This window comes from Etheostoma spectabile, unplaced genomic scaffold (genome assembly GCF_008692095.1).
Source record: "Etheostoma spectabile isolate EspeVRDwgs_2016 unplaced genomic scaffold, UIUC_Espe_1.0 scaffold00000980, whole genome shotgun sequence".
Classification (NCBI taxonomy): domain Eukaryota; kingdom Metazoa; phylum Chordata; class Actinopteri; order Perciformes; family Percidae; genus Etheostoma; species Etheostoma spectabile.
The window spans coordinates 113,894-135,274 of NW_022602672.1; the positions used below are offsets into that span (position 1 = coordinate 113,894).

General features: G+C 41.2%; 1 long non-coding RNA gene and 3 other non-coding genes across 4 annotated transcripts; 2 read left to right on the plus strand and 2 right to left on the minus strand.

The window, feature by feature from the left end:
- The first annotated feature begins 6,403 nt into the window (after nucleotides 1-6,403).
- Nucleotides 6,404-20,454, plus strand: LOC116674728 (uncharacterized). Its single transcript, XR_004328204.1, has 3 exons — nucleotides 6,404-6,415; nucleotides 7,606-7,610; nucleotides 20,329-20,454. It is a non-coding gene; the product is annotated as an uncharacterized LOC116674728 (long non-coding RNA).
- Nucleotides 12,719-12,790, minus strand: trnae-cuc (transfer RNA glutamic acid (anticodon CUC)). The gene has a single exon. It is a non-coding gene; the product is annotated as a tRNA-Glu (tRNA).
- trnae-cuc (transfer RNA glutamic acid (anticodon CUC)) lies at nucleotides 13,389-13,460 on the minus strand. Its single transcript has one exon. It is a non-coding gene; the product is annotated as a tRNA-Glu (tRNA).
- On the plus strand, nucleotides 19,562-19,634 carry trnat-cgu (transfer RNA threonine (anticodon CGU)). The gene has a single exon. It is a non-coding gene; the product is annotated as a tRNA-Thr (tRNA).
- Nucleotides 20,455-21,381: the final 927 nt, after the last annotated feature.

Here is a 21,381-nt window from a genome sequence, read left to right on the forward strand (position 1 = left end):
ACCATCAAGCGCTACAACAAAACTGGCTCACATGAGGACCGCCCCAGGAAAGGAAGACCAAGAGTCATCTCTGCTGCTGAGGATAAGTTCATCTGAGTCACCAGCCTCAGAAATCACAAGTTAACAGCAGCTCAGATTAGAGACCAGATGAATACCACACAGAGTTCTAGCAGCAGGCATATCTCTAGAACAACTGTTAAGAGGAGACTGAATCAGGCCTTCATGGTCAAATAGTAGCTAGGAAACCACTGCTAAGGAGACGCAACAAGCAGAAGAGATTTGTTTGGGCCAATTAACACAAGGAATGGACATTAGACCAGTGGAAATCTGGGCTTTGGTCTGATGAGTCCAAGTTTGAGATCTTTGGTTTCAACCGCTGTGTCTTTGTGCGACGGAGAAAAGGTGACCGGATGGGTTCTACATGCCTGGTTCCCACCGTGAAGCATGGAGGAGGAGGTGTGATGGTGTGGGGGTGCTTTGCTGGTGAGACTGTCGGGGATTTATTCAAAATTGAAGGCATACTGAACCAGCATGGCTACCACATCATCCTGCAGCGACATGCCATCCCATCCGGTTTGCGTTTAGTTGGACCATCATTTATTTTTCAACAGGACAATGACTCCTAACACACCTCCAGGCTGTGTAAGGGCTATTTGACCAAGAAGTAGTGATGGAGTGCTTTGCCTCCACAGTCACCGGACCTGAACCTAATCCAGATTGTTTGGGGAGAGCTGGACTGCGTGAAGGGAAAAGGGCCAACAAGTGCTGAGCATTCTGGGAACTCCTTCAAGACTGTTGGGAAACCATTTCAGGTGACTACCATTCAAGAGAATGCCAAGAGTGTGCAAAGCAGTAATCACAGTAAAGGGGGGGTACTATGAAGAAACTAGAATATAAGACATGTTTTCAGTTATTTCACACTTTTCATAATTCCACATGTGTTCATTCATAGTTTTGATGCCTTCAGTGATAATCTACAATGTAAATAGTCATGAAAATAAAGGAAATGCATTGAGTTATATGATAATGATATATATACACACAGTGTATCAGGACCAAGAACAACAAGCATTAATATTATAGACTCATACTTACTCTGAGAACCCCTTCCATTTCAGCAGAAACTCTACTCTTCCCTCCACCACTCTGCGGTCCAAAACCTCCTCCACCACATACTCCTCCTCCTCCTCCTTCTTGCCCTCCTTTCCTGCTCTGGTCGCCAGCTTGCCGTCTGCTGAAGGTGCCTTTGGTAGACCCAAGGTGGGGGGGAGGACATGCAGAGATAATGAAACAGGGTTAGAAGAACTAATGGGAGGTGTGAGTGAATCCTAATTGACCATGTTTTACTAGATTAAAATCTTCTGTTTGAATGGAGAAAATGAAAGGGCTGATGAGGGACCAATCCATAGGACTCCAGAGTGTCAAGTATCTCCTGCATTCAAACTGAAAGAACTACTAAAATGTCAGGCCCAAAAGTTATTAACTGGAGCTACAAGCTACATGCACAGTAGCCTGGACCAACCACACTTCATTTAGCAGAACATCTCCAGATGTTCCTGTGTGAAAATGGAAAGTTCAGAAAGACGTTTTGATGGTGCAACAAGGCAGGCCTGGTCACTTCTTTAAACGAATAACTGTAAAGATTCACAAAGAATATGTTTACAGTTAGCGAGGGCTGTGCAATTAATTAAATTTTGATTTTAATTTAGATTTGGACTCCAACGATCACAAAATAGTACACACGCATGCGCACATCTGCCCTTCCCGAAGCCATAAAACCTCTCAGCAGTCAGGGGGGCATCCAGTGAAATTTAAAAACTCAGCACGAGTAAAGATGTTAGAAAGAGAGCAGCCAGAGCAGCGTTTAGTCCGCAAAAAGGCAAATCCAACTCCGTTGTCTGGGAAAAGTTAATGTTAGCTAACTCTGCGGTCCCTCTGCCTGAGCCGCACAACAACGTGTTGTAGAGCCCAGGAGCCCTGGCTCTTATCTAACATGTGTCTGTGTAAATAATATTTAAAAAAGACAAAAATGGTTTGACTAAAACTTGGCCATGATACCTGAGTTCTCTTTGGACTAAAACAATAAATGGACTGTTCTCTATAGCACTTTTCTAGTGTCAACGACTACTCAAAGTTTTTCTACATAATACCACAACCATTCACACACATAAGTACACTGGGGCCGAGGTTGCTGTACAAGTACACCCCGTACTCAGGGTTCAGTGTTTTTGACTTTGACATAGGACTGCAGGGATTGAACCACCAACCTTCCAATTGGCAGGCGACCGCTCTACTACTGAGCCACAGCCGCCGTCTTTTAGTGTAGATATGTTGATGGTGTCCTGCCACGGTATAGGACAGACGCACAACAGGGTTTCTGCTATGTACACCGCCGCTCCTTCAGCTGTTCATGAAAAGTCATGAAGTCGTGATTACGCGACTCTGCAGAGCCTTCTGCTCTACTGGACTCAAGCCAACTGTCATCCGCTCTCTTTCGCCGAAGCAATTGGAATTGCCTAGTCTTACTATTTTGCATGTATGTATGTATGTATGTATGTATGTATGTATGTAATATGCACGTGCATATTGTAATGACGAGAGTCATTTATATATAAATCCTAAAAGACATTTGTGAAACCCTCTGTGTGCATTCATTAATATTGAGATTAGATTTCTGGGACTCTTCAGTCTGGAGTACCCTCTTTCCTTAACTCACCTCCTCCTCCCTGACACCTTTCCTCTTGCCCTCCTTCTTCTTCTTCTCCTCCATCTCCTCGTGTTTCTGCATGTACTCGGTTATAAGGTCCAGGTCCAGGTTGTCTTGTGGCTCCCATGTGTTTTCCTCACTGGAAAGATGAGTGCAGACAGAAGAACATCTCATCACACTTTGTTTTTAGACAATCCATTGATCCTTTGAGGGCATGATACAATGCTGCAATCTATGCTGTAGATTATTTGCATACACACACATATACAGTACAGGCCAAAAGTTTGAACACACCTTCTCATTCAATGCGTTTCCTTTATTTTCATGACTATTTACATTGTAGATTATCACTGAAGGCCTCACAACTATGAATGAACACATGTGGCATTATGTACTTAACAAAAAACTGTGAAATAACTGAAAACATGTCTTATATTCTAGTTCTTCAAAGTAGCCCCCCTTTGCTTTTTTGATAGTGCTGCAAACCCTTGGTGTTCTCTCAATGAGCTTCATGAGGTAGTCACCTGAAATGGTTTCCACTTCACAGGTGTGCCTTGTCAGGGTTAATTAGTGGACGTTCTTGCCTTATTAATGAAGTTGGGACCATCAGTTGTGTTGTGCAGAAGTCAGGTTGATACACAGCCGACAGCCCTATTGGACAACTGTTACAATTCATATTATGGCAAGAACCAATCAGCTAAGTGAAGAGAAACGAGTGGCCATCATTACTTTAAGAAATGACGGTCAGTCGGTCCGGAAAATTTGAATGTGTCCCCAAGTGCAGCGGTTTAAAACCATCAAGCGCTACAACGAAACTGGAGGACCGCCCCAGGAAAGGAAGACCAAGAGTCACCTCTGCTGCTGAGGATAAGTTCATCTGAGTCACCAGCCTCAGAAATCACAAGTTAACAGTAGCTCAGATTAGAGACCAGATGAATACCACACAGAGTTCTAGCAGCAGACATATCTCTAGAACAACTGTTAAGAGGAGACTGAATCAGGCCTTCATGGTCAAATAGTAGCTAGGAAACCACTGCTAAGGAGACGCAACAACCAGAATAGATTTGTTTGGGCCAAGAACACAAGGAATGGACATTAGACCAGTGGAAATCTGTGCTTTGGTCTGATGAGTCCAAGTTTGAGATCTTTTTTTCCAACCGCTGTGTCTTTGTGCGACGGAGAAAAGGTGACCGGATGGGTTCTACATGCCTGGTTCCCACCGTGAAGCATGGAGGAGGAGGTGTGATGGTGTGGGGGTGCTTTGCTGGTGACACTGTTGGGGATTTATTCAAAATTGAAGGCATACTGAACCAGCATGGCTACCACAGCATCCTGCAGCGACATTCCATCTCATCCGGTTTGCGTTTAGTTGGACCATCATTTATTTTTCAACAGGACAATGACTCCAAACACTCCTCCAGGCTCTGTAAGGGCTATTGGACCAAGAAGGAGAGTGATGGAGTGCTGTGCCTCCACAGTCACCAGACCTGAACCTAATCCAGATTGTTTGGGGAGAGATGGACCGCAGAGTGAAGGGAAAAGGGCCGACAGGTGCTGAGCCTTCTGGGAACTCCTTCAAGACTGTTGGGAAACCATTTCAGGTGACTACCATTCAAGAGAATGCCAAGAGTGTGCAAAGCAGTAATCAGAGTAAAGGGGGGGTACTATGAAGAAACTAGAATATAAGACATGTTTTCAGTTATTTCACACTTTTTTGTTCAGGGTATGTACAGCAATCCTTTAGTTAAATTTACTACTTTTTAATACCTTTTTTACTACCTTCAGAATTTTTTTTAAAACCATCACGACAATGAATTGCAAGTGTTAATCAGCAACCTTTCTATTATTTACACAGATTTTGATATTTATAACATACATAAATGAACAGATTTAGAGACAACATATCATTAACAACATATTGAACATATTTATTTCACTTAGTAAATAAAGTAAAACAAACTACATAAATGTGCTATGGAGAGAATGGATAGTTCCAGCAGAACTGCTGGCATTCACTGCAATTTGATGCATTACAAAATGGCATCTTCTTACCACAAGTGAATGACTTTGCGATGTCAGAGTCGGAAACATTTCTTTGAACAGCTCTGAAATTGCTTCATTTGAGTTAAATGAGTGGTGTTTAACCTCAGTGTTCAGACACCACAGAGCCTCCGCGCGCAGTGTTGGTGTGGCGCCCATGGTTGTCCGGAGGTCAGACGTTGCTGGAGCCGTAGCGTTGGCCAGGAGGCCTAAAGTGGCACTAATTGGCGGCGGTGGTGGTGGAGGTGCAGCCGCACAGACAGCTGAGATTGGTCGAATAATTAACTGCTCTCTCCGAGCACGCCTTCCATTTTTATGTTTAGTGGATTGCACATGCGACCAAAGTGCGTTAGCTCCCATCCAGTTGACATTGATGTTTTTTTTACACACCGAACAATAAGCCTGCCTGTTATTCCCTACTACAGGCCTGAGCCAGTCCTTAACCCGTTTGCGCCGGATGCTTCGCGATGACACATCTACCGCCGGTTACTGCGTTGCGCAACTCTGACCCTCCTGCCGGCTGCTGCGTGGCGCAGCGTTTTGTATTGGTCGGTCTTTCCATGACGCGTGCGGCAGAGAACGCACTGTCATTGGTTCAAATACACATGAGGCGGGTCTTGTTGGCTATTTCAAGCCATGTGACCACCAAAATGTACCGTAGTTTGCTGAAAATCACGTCAATCAACCAGACAAACATGTGCGTTTGTTTATGAAGTTTTGAGAGACGAGTGAGAAAACGGCTCCGACAGAGGAAGTGGTAGATTATGATGAAGACATCCTCCCTCCCAAACTCCTCACTATCTTCCACCTCAACGTCCCCGCCCTCGCTGTCTAACTCCTCCTCTGATTGCCTCGGAGCCGTTTTCTCGCTCGTCTCTCAAACATTCATAAATAAACGCACATGTACGTCTGGTTGATTGACGTGATTTTCAGCAAACTACGGTACATTTTGGTGGCCACATGGCCAACAAGACCCACCTCATGTGTATTTGAACCAATGACGTTCTCTGCTGCACACGTCATGAAAAGACCGAGAAATACAAAACGCTGCGCCACGCGCAGCAGCCGGCAGGAGGTTCAGAGCTGCGCAACGCATCAACCGGCGGTAGATGTGTCGTCGCGAGCATCCGGCGCAAACGGTTAATCTGGGTTGTTCACCCAGCTATCAGAAAAACTGCATTTGCCCATTAAAAGATGACGATGGTTATCCAGTCGTTGAAGATATGGCTTGAAGCAAGTCTAAAATAAAACGTAAGCCAGCCACTTCTGTTGAGCGCGCAGTGTTCTGAGATGTCGAACGACCACTGAATATGACGTCAGCATCAAACATAGACGGAGACGAAAGATCTTTGATTATGTCCCAGACACGCCAAAGCCCATATTTAAACGGACTAACGCCAACGCAGGATAGAATTTTAATCAGAATAGGACACCTGATAGTCTGAAAAAATAACACCTAATTTAAAAAAATAATACCTCTGAGACTACATTTAACACTTTTAATGGCCTTAAATTGACAATTTTGATTTATCACTTTTTATACTTTTTAAAACCCCGCGGGACACCCTGTTGTTAAATTCTTAATTCCACATGTGTTCATTCATAGTTTTGATGCCTTCAGTGATAATCTACAATGTAAATAGTCTTGAAAATAAAGAAATGCATTGAGTTATATGATAATGATATATATGCACACAGTGTATCAGGACCAAGAACACCAAGCATTAATATTATAGACTCATACTTACTCTGAGAAGCCCTTCCATTTCAGCAGAAACTCTACTCTTCCCTCCACCACTCTGCGGTCCAAAACCTCCTCCCCCACATACTCCTCTTCCTCCTGCTTTTCCTCCTTCACTGCTGAAGGCTCCTCCTCCTCTTCCTCTTTCACTGCTGCAGCCTCCTCCTCCTCTCTCTCGCCCTTCTTTCCTGCTCCGGTCGCCAGCTTGCCGTCTTCTGAAGGTGCTTTTGTAGACCCAAGGAGGTGGGGACATGCAGAGATAATATTACAAGGGTAAGAAGAACTAAGGGAGGTGTGAGTGAATTCTAGTTGACCATGTTTTACTAGATTAAAATCTTCTGTTTGAATGGAGAAAATGAAAGGGCTGATGAGGGGACCAATCCATAGGACTCCAGAGTGTCAAGTATCTCCTGCATTCAGACTGGAAGAAATACTAAAATGTAAGGCCCAAAAGTCATTAACTGGAGCTACAAGCTACAACTCAGTAGCCTGGACCACCACACTTCATTAGCAGAACATCTCCAGATGTTCCTGTGAAAATGGAAAGTTCAGAGAGACATTTTGATGGGGCAACAAGGCAGGCCTGGTCGCTTCTTTAAGGGAATCACTGTAAAGATTCACAAGGAGTATGTTAACGCCATCTTATATCTAACTGGGATGTTTTGGAGTGATTGGAGCAGGATGCTGAGGACGAAGTAATGTTACACAGACTGATAAGCCATGATGCAGCACATTGAAATAGAGTGTGTGTGTGTGTGTGTCTGCTCTCTGTCAACATGCACATGTGTTTTCTTCTATCAGGGTGAACAGTTCCTTCCTGAGACTATGTAGCAGAGCCAAAGTCGTTGCATCCAGAGCTTAGCCCCGCCCACGACTATTCTGATTGGTTTAAAGAAAACAAACAAGCCAGAGCGTTTCTTCTACAGTAAAAGAACAAAGCAAAAAATCCCAGTAAAAGCTGTTTTTAACTTTAATAATGAAAACATCTTTCTAAGAGACAACGAGGAATCCTGTTAAATAATCCTGATTTCAATAGAAACCAAAGTAATTGGGATTAATCTCTTTCCCTAACGTACGACACGGAAAGCTTCAAATGATCACATTTCAGAAACATCAGCAATTGTTTATTTGTTTGAAGATATATTTCAGGCACGCATTAAAGCTTGGTCTATTGCTGGATTATTCCAAGGTAACTGTCGGTAGCTAACGTTAGCAGATAAGCCCGTTGACAGTGTTGAGTTACGAAAAGTAAAAACAATGTTTTTATGCTAAAGTATGCTGCAGTCGGGTAGAGAAGATTTGATTTAATTCAGTGGTGAATGCTCATATCAAGCTGTTTAATTATCATCTGTTGTCTCAGTGAGAGTAGATCAGGACGGCCCTATTGTCTCCCCCACTGTCTGTTAATTTTAACTAGCATGTTAGTTAGCCGTAATTAGCCTGTGCCTATGTTAATGTTAACTATCATGTTAATTAGCAGTAATTAGCCTGTGTCTATGTTAATTTTAACTAACATGTTAATTAGCAGTAATTAGCCTGTGCCTATGTTAATGTTAACTAGCAGGTTAGTTAGCAGTAATTAGCCTGTGTCTGTTAATTTTAACTAGCATATTGTTAGATTAGTTAGCAGTAATTAGCCTGTGCCTATTTTAATGTTCTACATGTTAGTTAGCAGTAATTAGCCTGTGTCTATTTAATGTTAACTAGCATGTTAGTTAGCAGTAATTAGCCTGTGCTTATGTTAATGTTAACTAGCATGTTAGTTAGCAGTAATTAGCCTGTGTCCTATGTTAATGTTAACTAGCATGTTAGTTAGCAGTAATTAGCCTTGCCTATGTTAATGTTAACTAGCATGTTAGTTAGCAGTAATTAGCCTGTGTCTATGTTAATGTTAACTAGCATGTTAGTTAGCAGTAATTAGCCTTTGTCTATGTTAATGTTAACTAGCATGTTAGTTAGCAGTAATTAGCCTGTGCCTATGTTAATGTTAACTAGCATGTTAGTTAGCAGTAATTAGCCTGTGTCTATGTTAATGTTAACTAGCATGTTAGTTAGCAGTAATTAGCCTGTGCCTATGTAATGTTACTAGCATGTTAGTTAGCAGTAATTAGCCTGTGCCTATGTTAATGTAACTAGCATGTTAGTTAGCAGTAATTACGTACATACCGTTACAACTTTCAGACAGGTTGCTCACGTCACATTTACGTCTTCAAGCTCAGTTGGGGCTGCGCAGTAACGCTCAGCTCACCGGAAAGAGCTTCTAATAGACTTCACTGGTCTCCGTCCAGAGCAACGGGACCTGTTGGTCCACTTCTTTAACTGTCGATGGTTTCACTCACTCATTTAAAACAACTACTAACTGGCTCTATTACCTACAAGCTAGTGCTAGCTTGTAGGCTAATAGAGCCAGTTAGGTCAGTTGGTCAGTGTTTTCTTTCTTTCGTTCCAATTTTAGGTCTGTCAGTCACAGTGCAAACCGGGACATTTCCGGGACAGGTCACCAAACCGGGGACTGTTTCCGGAAACCGGGGACATCTGGTCACCCTCCACAGGACTTTAGCTTGTGCTACACTAACTGCTACGATGCTAACGATGCTAGCGGGCTAACGATGCTAACAGCCGTTGGTATCATAACTTTTACCAACTGTATGGATGTAAAACACTATAACACACACACACACACACATGTGTATTGTTTTCCATATGTTTACATATGGAAATGAAAAAAAGTACACATAGTTTTCCATATATTTACATATGGAAATGGATGAATATATGGATGTTTACCTTCTGTCCCGGTTCAGTGAGTCAGCGTTATAAAGATAACTGATCTCTCTCATCATCACGGATAACGGTCGTTTCCTTGTCACAGCCGAAGGCCCGCCCCTCTGCCCTCACATCGAAAGCTGATTGGACGGGAAGTTAACAGCAACCAATAGAATTAAAGTAGGTCAACAGATTTTAAAAAACTGTATTTTTACTGTAACACTGAACACATTCAAAATAAATTATTTAACGGTTACAAAAAACAACAACGGAAAAACTACAAAATAATATGTAATATAGAGTATACATAATTAAATCAACCTGACGTGTGTAGTAATAACAATAACTGAACTTTTCTTTCATAAACATTATTTAATATTTAAAATCCTGAAAATGTAGAAAGTAAGTGTGTGTGTGTGTGTGTGTGTGTGTGTGTGTGTGTGTAAATATCGTGAGTACATTTCTTGACTTATGATTGTATGAAATTATGGTTTAAGTAATGATAAATGTTTATATTAACTCAATGTTCACATCACTCCACTTTGAAAGTCTTTACACTGTTTTCCTGCCCCTTAAAGAATGTATTTCAAAATACTACTGCATACAGAACCACAGGGGATAGATTTCAGGTTGAAATGAAATTATACTTTAAATATCAACATAGTATTAAAATTAAAAATGGGCGTGTACAGAGAGGGATAATAGGCTGATTCACATGTGCACACTTGTAGGTAATATGTGATTTATGAACAGAATATTACATAGATGAGCATGCACACGGTTTTATAAATCTGATTATTTTTGGCTTTTGGGTGTATGTACACTTTCAGCAAGGATCCTAACTGCAGTTTTATAAATGAGACCCCAGATTATTTACATTGATTATGGTGGAGATATGCTGCTCTCTATACACGTTAAAAGTGGTGATTATTTACATGGATTATGGTGGAGATATGCTGGCTCTATACACGCTGTAAAGTAGTGATTATTTACATGGAGTCTGGTGGAGATATGCTGCTCTATACACGCTACAAGTAGTGATTATTTACATGGAGTCTGGTGGAGATATGCTGCTCTAAACACGCTAAAAGTAGTGATTATTGACATGGAGTCTGGTGGAGATATGCTGCTCTATACACGCTAAAAGTAGTGATTATTTACATGGAGTCTGGTGGAGATATGCTGCTCTATACAAGCTAAAAGTAGTGATTATTTACATGGAGTCTGGTGGAGATATGCTGCTCTATACACGCTAAAAGTAGTGATTATTTACATGGAGTCTGGTGGAGTTATGCTGCTCTATACACGCTAAAGTAGTGATTATTTACATGACCTGAAGGCGGCGGCCTTCTGTCTTTTAGACTTTTAATCTGAAAAGCCCTGACTTAAGGTAAACCGGAAGTTTGGGGCTGGCGGCGGGATAGCTGTGTTTTGTTTGCTGCTGAGTTCCTAAGTGATTTTTTTCGGAGACAGAGCTCCAGGTGAACCTGCACGTGTTCAGGTAAATATCTTAATAAGTGCTCTGTTACACGGCAGCCAGAGTGCGTGCGAACAATAAGCGAATAGAAGCCCGAGCGGCGCATGCGTTAACACGCTAGGCTAGCTCCGTTGTTAGCTCCGCAATTAGTTTCTTGGCTAACTGCTAGCTCCGCTATTAGCTTCATGACTAACTGCTAGCTCCTCTGCTAGCTCCGCAGTTACCTTCGTGGCTATAGCTTCTAGCTCTGCTGTTAGCCACGGAGCTAACGTCTAGCTCCGCTGTTAGCTTTGTGGATAACCACTAGCTCCGCCGTTAGCTTCGTGGCTACCTACTAGCTCCGCTATTAGCTTCGTGGCTAACTGCTAGCGTTAAAGTCTCATCTCTCTTCTAATTTGTGCTGTGTTGTGTGATTTAACGTAATCTTTCCGTGTTTTTAGTCAGTTTGAGAGGAGTTTTATATGCTAGCAGCCTCTGACTCGGCTTGTTTCTTAAAGCATTAATTCTTTTACTGTGAAATTCACTTTACAGTACTTCAATTTTCATAAAGAAATCCTGAAATAGTCCAAATTTACAAGAAACTGGAAAAAAAATCAATAATAAAGTACAGTAACATAAAAAGGTCCAAAGAAGTGTTAATATTTTAAGAGAGTGCACTATGTGTATATGTGTGAATATGTGTTCATGTTATGTTGTCTTGCCACTAAATGTTCCTTCGGGATGAATAAAGTATATATCTATCTATAGTATCTATCTATCGTATCCACTATCTATCTATCTATCTATCTATCTATCTATCTATCTATCTATCTATCTATAGTATATGTCTATCTATAGTATATATCTATCTATCTATAGTATCTATTTATCTATCTAAAAGTACATTCAACCAATACTACGTTTCCTCCAGTCCATTATGAATGCAGAACTCTGAGTTAGTGCTGCACAATTATGGCTAAAATGATAATCATCACGTACATCACGTACACTTATGAGCACCCTATGTTTGAACATGGTGTTTGTTAAGGACAATCCATGACTAACACAGAAGTCCAACAACAGACAACCACTCTGGTTCAGATCCGGCTGGCCGTTCCTCCCGATCAAGCCTCTCCAAGTATCTCCACCATTGCCTACGTGTGCGTTGAAGTCCCCCAGCAGAACTATGGAGTACTGGAGCCCCATAGAGAACTCTATTCAAGGTCTCCAAGAATGCAGAATATTCCAAACTCTTGTTTTGGTGCATATGCACAAACAACAGTCAGAGTTTTCCAATAAGTCCAATAATGTGGAAAAAATAATGTTCCTTAATAAAAATTGATGAGTGGTCGCTGTCCCACATACCCCCCAGCCATAGTTACACAAGCACATCCTCTGTTTCCCCAAGCACTCTTTACCTAATACCCAATGAAACAATACACAAATCCATCAATCTTTATTTTAAAAAGAATGCTGTCCCATTGTTAGTACACGTGAGTGTCACTAGTCTAAAGCCTCCTGTCCACTATCTTGTCAGGATCATTTGGATGCAGCCTTGGCCCTTCACCAGGCGAGGTCCCTGTTACTGAAGCTTCTAGTAATGAACCCATTTTCAAACCAATTCCTCTAAGTGGTTCAGTGCTTTACCAAAGCTTCATTTGCCCTTCACTATCAGCACCTAGTTTCTTGACTTTGTAATGCCTTATGTCTACTGTAAAAACGTAACTTGAGTTAAGCCATAATTCATTTTTATTTATACCTTTGCTTTTCCCACTGTGACATGTCAAAATGTCAAAAGGTGCATTGTTTGAAAGCCCATCTCTACACATCCATGTTCCACTCCCAAAGGTGGTTTTACACGTGCTAGTTGTCCCTTAAATTCACAGTTTATTTTTGTAATTTATTGGTGTTTTTCTGTATTTAAAAAAAATAGAAATAATCTGTAAAGTTAACAGGAAAATGTATGTAAAATCACAGTTTTTTTGTACAGTGTGTCAAGTACTGACTATTCCCTGACCGGGAATTGAACCCGGGCCACGGCGTTGAGAGCGCCGAATCCTAGTCACTAGACCATCAGGGAATCATGTTTATTAAAATTATCTTTGTATATGTGAGTTTCCTTTCTCTTACTGGAATGACTCATATTGTTTTAGGCGAGGAATGGCTCCTGGCTAGAGCTTCAGAAGGCAGGACATGACAGATTACACATCTGTCACATAGTCAGTTTGTATTCTTAAATACCAAGTCTCTTGCTGTTCCTTGACTAGTTGGCCACCCCTGCTTTGTGTCGCTCCAGGTAAGCAGAAAGCAATCTGTTATGCACCTTTGCATTGCACTAAAATGTCAAAATTTGGACGTGAATCCAACAATAACATTATTTGACACTCAAGTACATTGTTTTTCAGTTAAAAATGTTGGTTAGGGGTTTAGTTACTGCTTGAAAAAATGAAAATAATTGTCATTGAGATGGAGGCAGATGAAGTGTTTATGACCCATCAAAGACGACAAAAGGATACATCTGCTGTCGGGGGTCTGATTTAAAGGAAATGGTACTCTTTAAAAGTGTTGGGGTTAGCTTTAAACTAATGAGGAAGAATTTGACAAATCTAAATCAACCAAAACTAGTCCAGGAACTTTCTCTTTTAAATGTAACACCTGTATCTGTCAAGTCCTGACCATTCCCTGACCGGGAATTGAACCCGGGCCGCGGCGGTGAGAGCGCCAAATCCTAGCCACTAGACCATCAGGGAGTCACATCTCTCAGATTTATTTTTGTAGATGTGATTTTCCTTTGTGTGTAATTTAGCATCTTTCTCATCTTTTCTCTCATTTCCTCTTTTTTCCTCTTACTTTTCGTCTTTTTCCTTCTTCACTCCCTCTTCCCCTTTTTCCTCTTCTTCCACCCCCCTATGAGACTGTTGATCCCCAGCTTTGGCGCAATGGATAAAGAGTCTGACTTTGGACTCTAGGTTTGACTCCTGGCTAGCTCGTACTGTCTTTAGTGACTAAATCCCTTGTTCGTCATTTCCAACTTTACCCCCCAGTACAAACTCTACAAAGAAAATGTACATCTATAAAGAGCCAAATGATGAGTAATTAAAGTAATCTAAGCCTCTTGGTGTCAGTCAACTACAGCAATAATCAAGCTCTTGCTGTTGTTTTTCTGTTTTGGCTTGCTAATCATCTTTCCTTGAAAAAAAAAAAAATTTTCCCTGAAGGACAGAATCCGCAGTGCTAGATAAACCATCCATAAAATTTTCATTTATTAGTCAACAATCAGGGAAAACGGGAAAATACCAGTACAGTTGATATTCAGAGTTCCCACTATGCTTTCATAACAACAAGGCCCTACTGGTACCAAGGGGCCGTGATCGTATAGTGGTTAGTAATCTGCGTTGTTGCTGCAGCAACCCCGGTTCCAATCCGGGTCACGGCAGCTTTGTGAAGCTAGTTCTCTGTAACGCCTCCAAATTGTTCCATCCTCTGCTTCTTTCTACATTGATAGAAACTTGAAGGCTCAGGATAAAGGTCCTGCAGGAGGCCCCACATTTTGGACTACAACAAAGATTTGACTGGCTGTCTGTATACTTGCCAACCAAGATCACCACTGTTTGCATAGAATGGTGTGAGAAGCCAGGTACTCCCAATGCTCTCTGAACGTAGGACTAGTAGGGCAGTGGGTAATGCGTCTGACTACAGATCACAAGATGTTAGGGTTGACTCCTGGATAGTTTGTTCTGTTCTTTAGCTATTACATTACTTGATCCTCACTTCCAAGTTTACTCCTGTGCAACCTGTCTATCACAATAAATTTACACATATGAGGAGCCAAATGATGTGTAAATAGCTTTTCAACATGTGCTAAAACAGCTCTAAATCCTTTAATTTAACTGAAGCACAGCTATCATCAAGCTCTCTCTGTTGTTTTTTTAGAATCAGCAGTACTAGATAAACTATCCCTGGAATTGTCAGTTGTTACTCATCAATTAGGGGAACCTAGAAAATAGCAGCATAATTGTGGATCTGATTTCCGACTATGCTATCACAACAACGCAGCGATTTTAATACCAAATGGTCGTGATCTTATAGTGCTTGGTACTCTGCGATGCGGTAGCTGCAGCAACCTCGGTAGGAATCTGGATCACGGCATCTGTGAGAAGCTACTTTTCTGTTGTTTCTTTGAATTACTACATCTTCTGCTTTACTTTACATTGATATAAACTGCTAATTGCTATGCTTTGTATCAGCAGCAAGTATATTTTCAGTCTGTTGATGTTTAACAAATAATCTGTTGCTGCAAGTGAAATGTCTACAGTCCTCATACCTGCCGTAACACCCATAAAAACTGGAGCATAATACAATAAATACACTACACTACAGTGCAAGTACATAAATACATTACTGCTTTAACTATTACCGGACAGCGGGGGCACGGAGCAGAGCAGAGCGGCCGTTAGGGAGGAATCCTCCTCTGTGTTCAGCTCCATTTTGAACTGGCGATAAAAAACTTAACGTTGGAACTTTATGATGAATAGAAATGTTGACAGGTTGATTTCTGTTAATAACAAACACAACTAAGGTCAATAGAAAAAGAAAATATATATAAATGAAAAGCCGTCTTGGTTCATCTTTCCACTGTTCCTACAATCACCACTCTGGTCTGGTTGGAAACTAAAGGATCTAAACTAAAAGGATGTTCCTCTTTAACTAAAAGGTCTATCTCTGTAGGGATCCATCCCATAATGTTGTCACACACTTAGAATAATAATCTGAGTCTGTCAGCAGCAACAACACAACCTTTAGTGGACGCTGACTTTACCTTTAAATTAGGAGTTTAAACAGAGACACAACAGGAAGAATAAATCCATCAAATCAAGTCCCCAATAATCAGCATGAGGCCTTGTTTTATTTCAGGTAGTCAGCATGGAGCTGTTCCACATTCCCAGACATTTAAAACAAGTCAATCATTGGCGTTATTCTACGAGTCAGATGAATAAATCAGCTGTTTGCTATTTGAGCTGCTCTGTTTCCTGCTGCTCCGTCATTCTTTAGTGTCCTCTGGAAACAGGTTGCTGTCCTTTATGTCTCTTTTGGATGACATCATCAGTGTCTTTGCTTTAGTCTGAAGAAACTCCAACAGATTTAAAACCACACGCAGTCACAGAAAATACCAACAGGGAAAAGAAAATGTCAGACAAAGAATATCAAATGAAAAGTCCCCAAAGTAGGAAAATATAATGTTAATCTACTAAACAACAATAACTGGAGAGCATCCAATTAAACATGGCCGACTTCCAGTATGTCGGTAATGAAGAGAGGAATGTTTGGACAGATTACAGATTCATTTTATTTTTATTTAACCTTTATTTAACCAGGAACAATCCCATTGAGCTACAGTAACTCTTCATCCAGGGAGTCCTGCCAAGACAGGCGGCAATAAGTTTCATAATACATAAAAGACAGGACAATGGTTCCATACTACACCACAAATCTCTATAGATACTACAACACAAACAAGACATTACACTTAACTTAAGCTAATGCAGACATACAACTTAAAAACAGGTTCCACTGAGATTTGAACTCAGATCGCTGGATTCAGAGTCCAGAGTGCTAACCATTACACCATGAATCCTTAAAGCCTAAGGGTTAGCTTCTTTTATAATATCCACATGTGTGAAATTAAAGGCACACAACAATAACAACAAAGATGAAAAAGCAACAATTATTAGCCAACTTAAGTTAAGTTAGCTAAGCGTTCAGAGGATGTGGGAAAACGCAAGTCAAGAACAGGTTTTAAAGGACTTGCAACAGACAGTGAATACAGCAGTAGATATGTCTACTGTGTACAAACACATGGTAACTTTACATCTGTTGACAATAAAGATGCTCACAAAACGCTGTAGTTGGCATTGAGTTTCTTGCGCACATTCATGTCCTCTTAAATACAAAGAACTGCTAAGTTCTTTATTCCCAATATCATGTCTAAGAAAAACACTAGTTGTCAGAAGTGGGATTTGAACCGACACCTCCAGTGGAGACTACGACCTGAACGCAGCGCCTTAGACCACTCGGCCATCTTGACTGATCCTACAGGTGCTCAGTAGGACCTGTCTCAAAATTATAATATAGTAAATTAAACATGTCATGATATAGTAGGTTCTCAGTCATCCATGTCATAGTTAACAAGGGAAGGTTTCTCAACTGTCAGCCCAAATATATGGGCGTTCATGGAGACATGGAAGAAAGTCACCAGGGTGGCAATGTGCTTGACAATGGCAATACATTGCGTGGGATGTGAAGGGAATGTGCAATACAGGCCAAATCCTATGGTGGGATCAAGTTCCACCAATGTTTCTGTCCACAATGTCCACCTGAATCCAGAAATGTCCCTGCCAGATGGGAAATAGACTGACAATTGGATCAACATTGTGCAATTATCTTCAAAATGTCCAACTGAGTCCACAAATATACCTTCCAGATGGGAAATAAAATAATAACTGCCTTCATGGTCTAAACGTGTCAACTATTGCCGTACAATGCCCACATTGAGTCCAGATGTGTCCATTTTGGTTCCTGATCCATGCTAATACCCCAAAGGTGTACGACTAGGCCAAGGGCAACTGGACTTGGTAAAAGGTCCTCCGCAGAAGTTTTGTCTTTCATCCAAGAGACTTCTTTAGTTGTTTTTTTTACACAGAAAGGTTTGGACATAGTGCCCACTCCTCCACCCATATCTGACAGTTGAAAACTGTGGGGAAAGGGGGGTTCCAAAGCTAAAAGACGTAGAGTAGAAAATCAACAAATAACTGTGATAATTTATCGTGATTTCCATATCGATTAATCATTTTGGCCATAATTGTGCAGCCCAAAGAGATCTAATGTTCTATCCAACCAGGTTGGGCAAGTAACCTTTCTGTTGACTTCTTGTTAAAAAAAAAGCAAGTAACATCCCTTACAGAAAGCTACTGCGATGGCTGGGAATCAAACCCAGATCAACTGCTTGGAAGGCAGCTATGCTCACCACTATACCACCATCACTGTGCTATATAATGTCCACTTCAAATCTTGTAATACATCTGGGCATTGAGACTGTGAAGTGCGCTCTATCACTGATGATTCCGAAATTCCTCAAAGGTTTCATTACTTACTTAGCTGTGGCTCAGTGGTAGAGCGGTTGCCTGCCAATCGGAAGGTTGGCGTTTCGATCCTGTCCTTGCAGTGATTGTCGAAGTGTCCTTGGGCAAGACACTGAACCTCGAGTTGCCCCCGGTGCTGCGCATCGGAGTGTTAATGTGTGTGAATGTTTATCTGTTGAGCAGGTGGCACCTTGTACGGCAGCCCCGGCAATGTATGAATGTGTGTGAATGGTGAATGTTTCCTGTAGATGTAAAAGCGACTGGAAAGCGCTATATAAATACAGCACATTTAATTGTAACATTATTTATTAATATAACATTAAAAATAATCACATGTTAGTCATATTTTTTATGAATTAATTTATTAAAAAAAACTATTAAAGAAGATAAGCATGAACAAGATAAAGATCGGATGGCTGAGCGTTCCAAGGCTCTGCTTTCAGGTCGCAGTCTCCACTGGGGGCTTGGATTCAAATCCCACTTCTTACATGAATTGTTTCCTTCTAGAACTAATTTCAGAGACATGGTATTGGGAATCTTGAATTCAGCTATTCTCTACATTGTAGTGGATATTAATTTGCGCAAGACATTGAATTGCAAGTACAGCCGCACCTTTTGTGAGCATCTGCATTATGAACCCATGTAAACACCATGTGTACACAGTAGACCTATCTACTGCTGTATTCATTGTTTGTGGCAAGTCCTTTAAAACCTATTCTTGACTTGCCTTGTTCCACATCCTGTGTCAACGCTTAGCTTACTAAATGACTTAAGTTAGCCAGTAATTGTTGTGTGCCTTCAAAAGCATAAGTGTTAATAATATGGAAGAAGCTGCCTGGCAAACCAATGTTCCTTTTCAGAACAGTGACTGATGTTGTGAATAAACTTATTGCACTGGGTTTCTGTGCCAATATTTATTAAATGGGCCGGTATAAAGCAGGCATGTCACTGGCTCACAGATATGCCACTTCTGAGTTGAGTCACATTATTCCAGTGAGTGACTAGGGAAGCTTGTCTGTGCTGTAAAGCTCAGCTTGTGTCACACACACGGCCGCTAAATGGAGACGAGACTACACCTCCACTCTGGAACCACAGTTCTAGGGACTCTGCATTGAGGCCAGCATCTAAGAGATTCAACTACCCAGACAAGAAATACACATTTGTGTAGATTTTTGCTGTTAGAAGGTTCAATTTCAACTCTGTGGGATTAAAACCCATGACTAAATATTCTCAATATTTAGTTAACTGTTAAGGCCCCACCTGGTGGGCATGGTGTGATTCCAAAGCACAACTGAATTGGGAACTAGAGATGCACGCTGGAGTCTGGCTGTCGCTAACATGCCAACAGTGGCTCCTGCTACAATTGCTGTAACACACTTGTGTCAGACACAACAACACGGGCTGCTGGGATTTGAAGCCAGGAACTTCTGCTGACTAGACAGGCACTTTAACCAACTAAGCCACAGCACCTCTGGGGATAAACACGCATGCATGGCCATTATGGAGGTACCTGGTGTAAACAACTGAGGTGGTTGGGTCATCTGGTAAGGATGCCTCCTGGGGTTCTCCGTAGAGAGCTGGTCCAGGCATGTCCAGCTGGGAGGAGGTATTGGGGAAGACCCAGGACTAGGTGGAGAGAGTACATCTCAAACTGCTGCTGGACAAAGATGGATGGATGGACGGAACCCTTTTCACTAGCTCATTTTGCAGGAGGCGCTGTAGCTTAGTGGTTAAAGCGCCTGTCTCGTAAACAGGAGATCCTGGGTCCAAATCCCAGCAGTGCCTGGTTATCTCTTAATAAAGTGTTTCCACTTGGTTCGTGATACTTAATATGTGCAACAAAGATGAAGCCTGATTTTCTAGAGCACTAAAGTGACATGTGATGTTGTTTTGTACCATAACATTACATGTGTCCATGTAAAGCGAATAAAAGCCTTTTGTTGGAGGTGTTTTTGCAACTTTAGTGTAAAGATTATAACATTTTTATTATCATGAATTTCAGTCTTACCTTGGAAGCTTAGGGCTCCTGCACACTGCCTGCATGGCGTGAGCGTGTCAACTGAGGTTAGAATGCCTACCGTATTGGTCAATACTAGGGATGAGCGAGTACAGCATTATCTGTATCTGTATCTGTATCTGTTTACCACATGCATTATCTTTATCCGGATCCGTACTCGGACTGGGCGGGGCCTAAACCGGAAGTGGTCAGATTTAACCCGGAAGTGGGTCGGGTTGTTTTGAAATGGGGGGGTTATCAGATATTAAATAGTTATGGGTTGATCAGAAATTGTTATATTTATTGCTGATTAGAAAACTATTTCCATGACAGCATCAGCATTGAGTGTCATTGGTGTTGTCATGGTAACAAACAAAATGTGTTTGTGTGTGTGTAACACTATGTCTAAACAAACCCCACGTTACCAGAAGTCTCCTGGTTACTAGGTACTAGTTCAAACTGAAGTATAAAACAAACCTGAAGCTGGTAGTAACGTGACAAAATGTGGAAGTTTGAATGCTTTTGCAAGCCTCTGTGTATGCAATGATCAGTTTAGGTTAGTTTTCAGACAATAATTACAAAAACTATTTTATTTGAAATGAGTAGAAATGACAATAAGAAACCTGTCAGTCTCATGTTTCATGTTGGCACATGTCGTCAGATGCAATTCAGGAAGAACAAGTTTGGAGATGAGTAAAACTAAAACTACCAAATACAGATTATTCTAACTTTTAAACTGCAAGAATCAATTATGAACTGCTCTCAGTTCAAAGTTGTAGTTTTCATCTGTAGACAAAGGTTGCACATCAGTAACCTCATGGTTATAGATGAAAATTGACAGCAAAGTTGAATGGTATTAAAATAAATAAGTGCCCTAAAATCCTGTAATTTTCTGCTTTTGGTCTTGATTTCACACTGATTTTAGCTAATTTATGTTTTAGACTATTTGATACAAAGGTATCCCATCATCAGAAATAAATGTTGGACAAGTTTGTACATTAAAACCCTCAGAGCCCGAGACAATCGCCCACGAGTAAAAAAGCACCTCTGATTCATAGTTTAATAACTTTTGAACCATACAAGCGATTTACTCACCTCCGGTTGCGATTAAATCCTGACGTTTTTGCGTTTCCGGCGGTCTTTTCCGGGTCTTTCTAGCCTCTACAGGGGATTTTCTGTCCAGCCTGGAACTTCAGCCTCTTTGGGCTTTAAATCCATACTGTTATATCCAAGATTGATCCACTTTATATCCATAATTCATCGCGTTTTGGCTCATTTCTGCCGCTGGATTGCTCCTCCGTCTGTCCTTTCTCGCTTTCTGTCTGTCCTGTCTATTTTTCAGGAAGTACATGCCCATATATGGGAGATAAAGTCAACCCTCTTGTATGGAAGGCTAGAGGGGACAAAAAGACCTTAACTAACTTTAGCATTGACTTGACTGTTGAATTCAGTAAGTGCTACTTGTTGGGGTAGTTGAACATGACAATGCTACAGACTAACTGAAGATGGATGTCATTGTAATCACATTCAGATCAT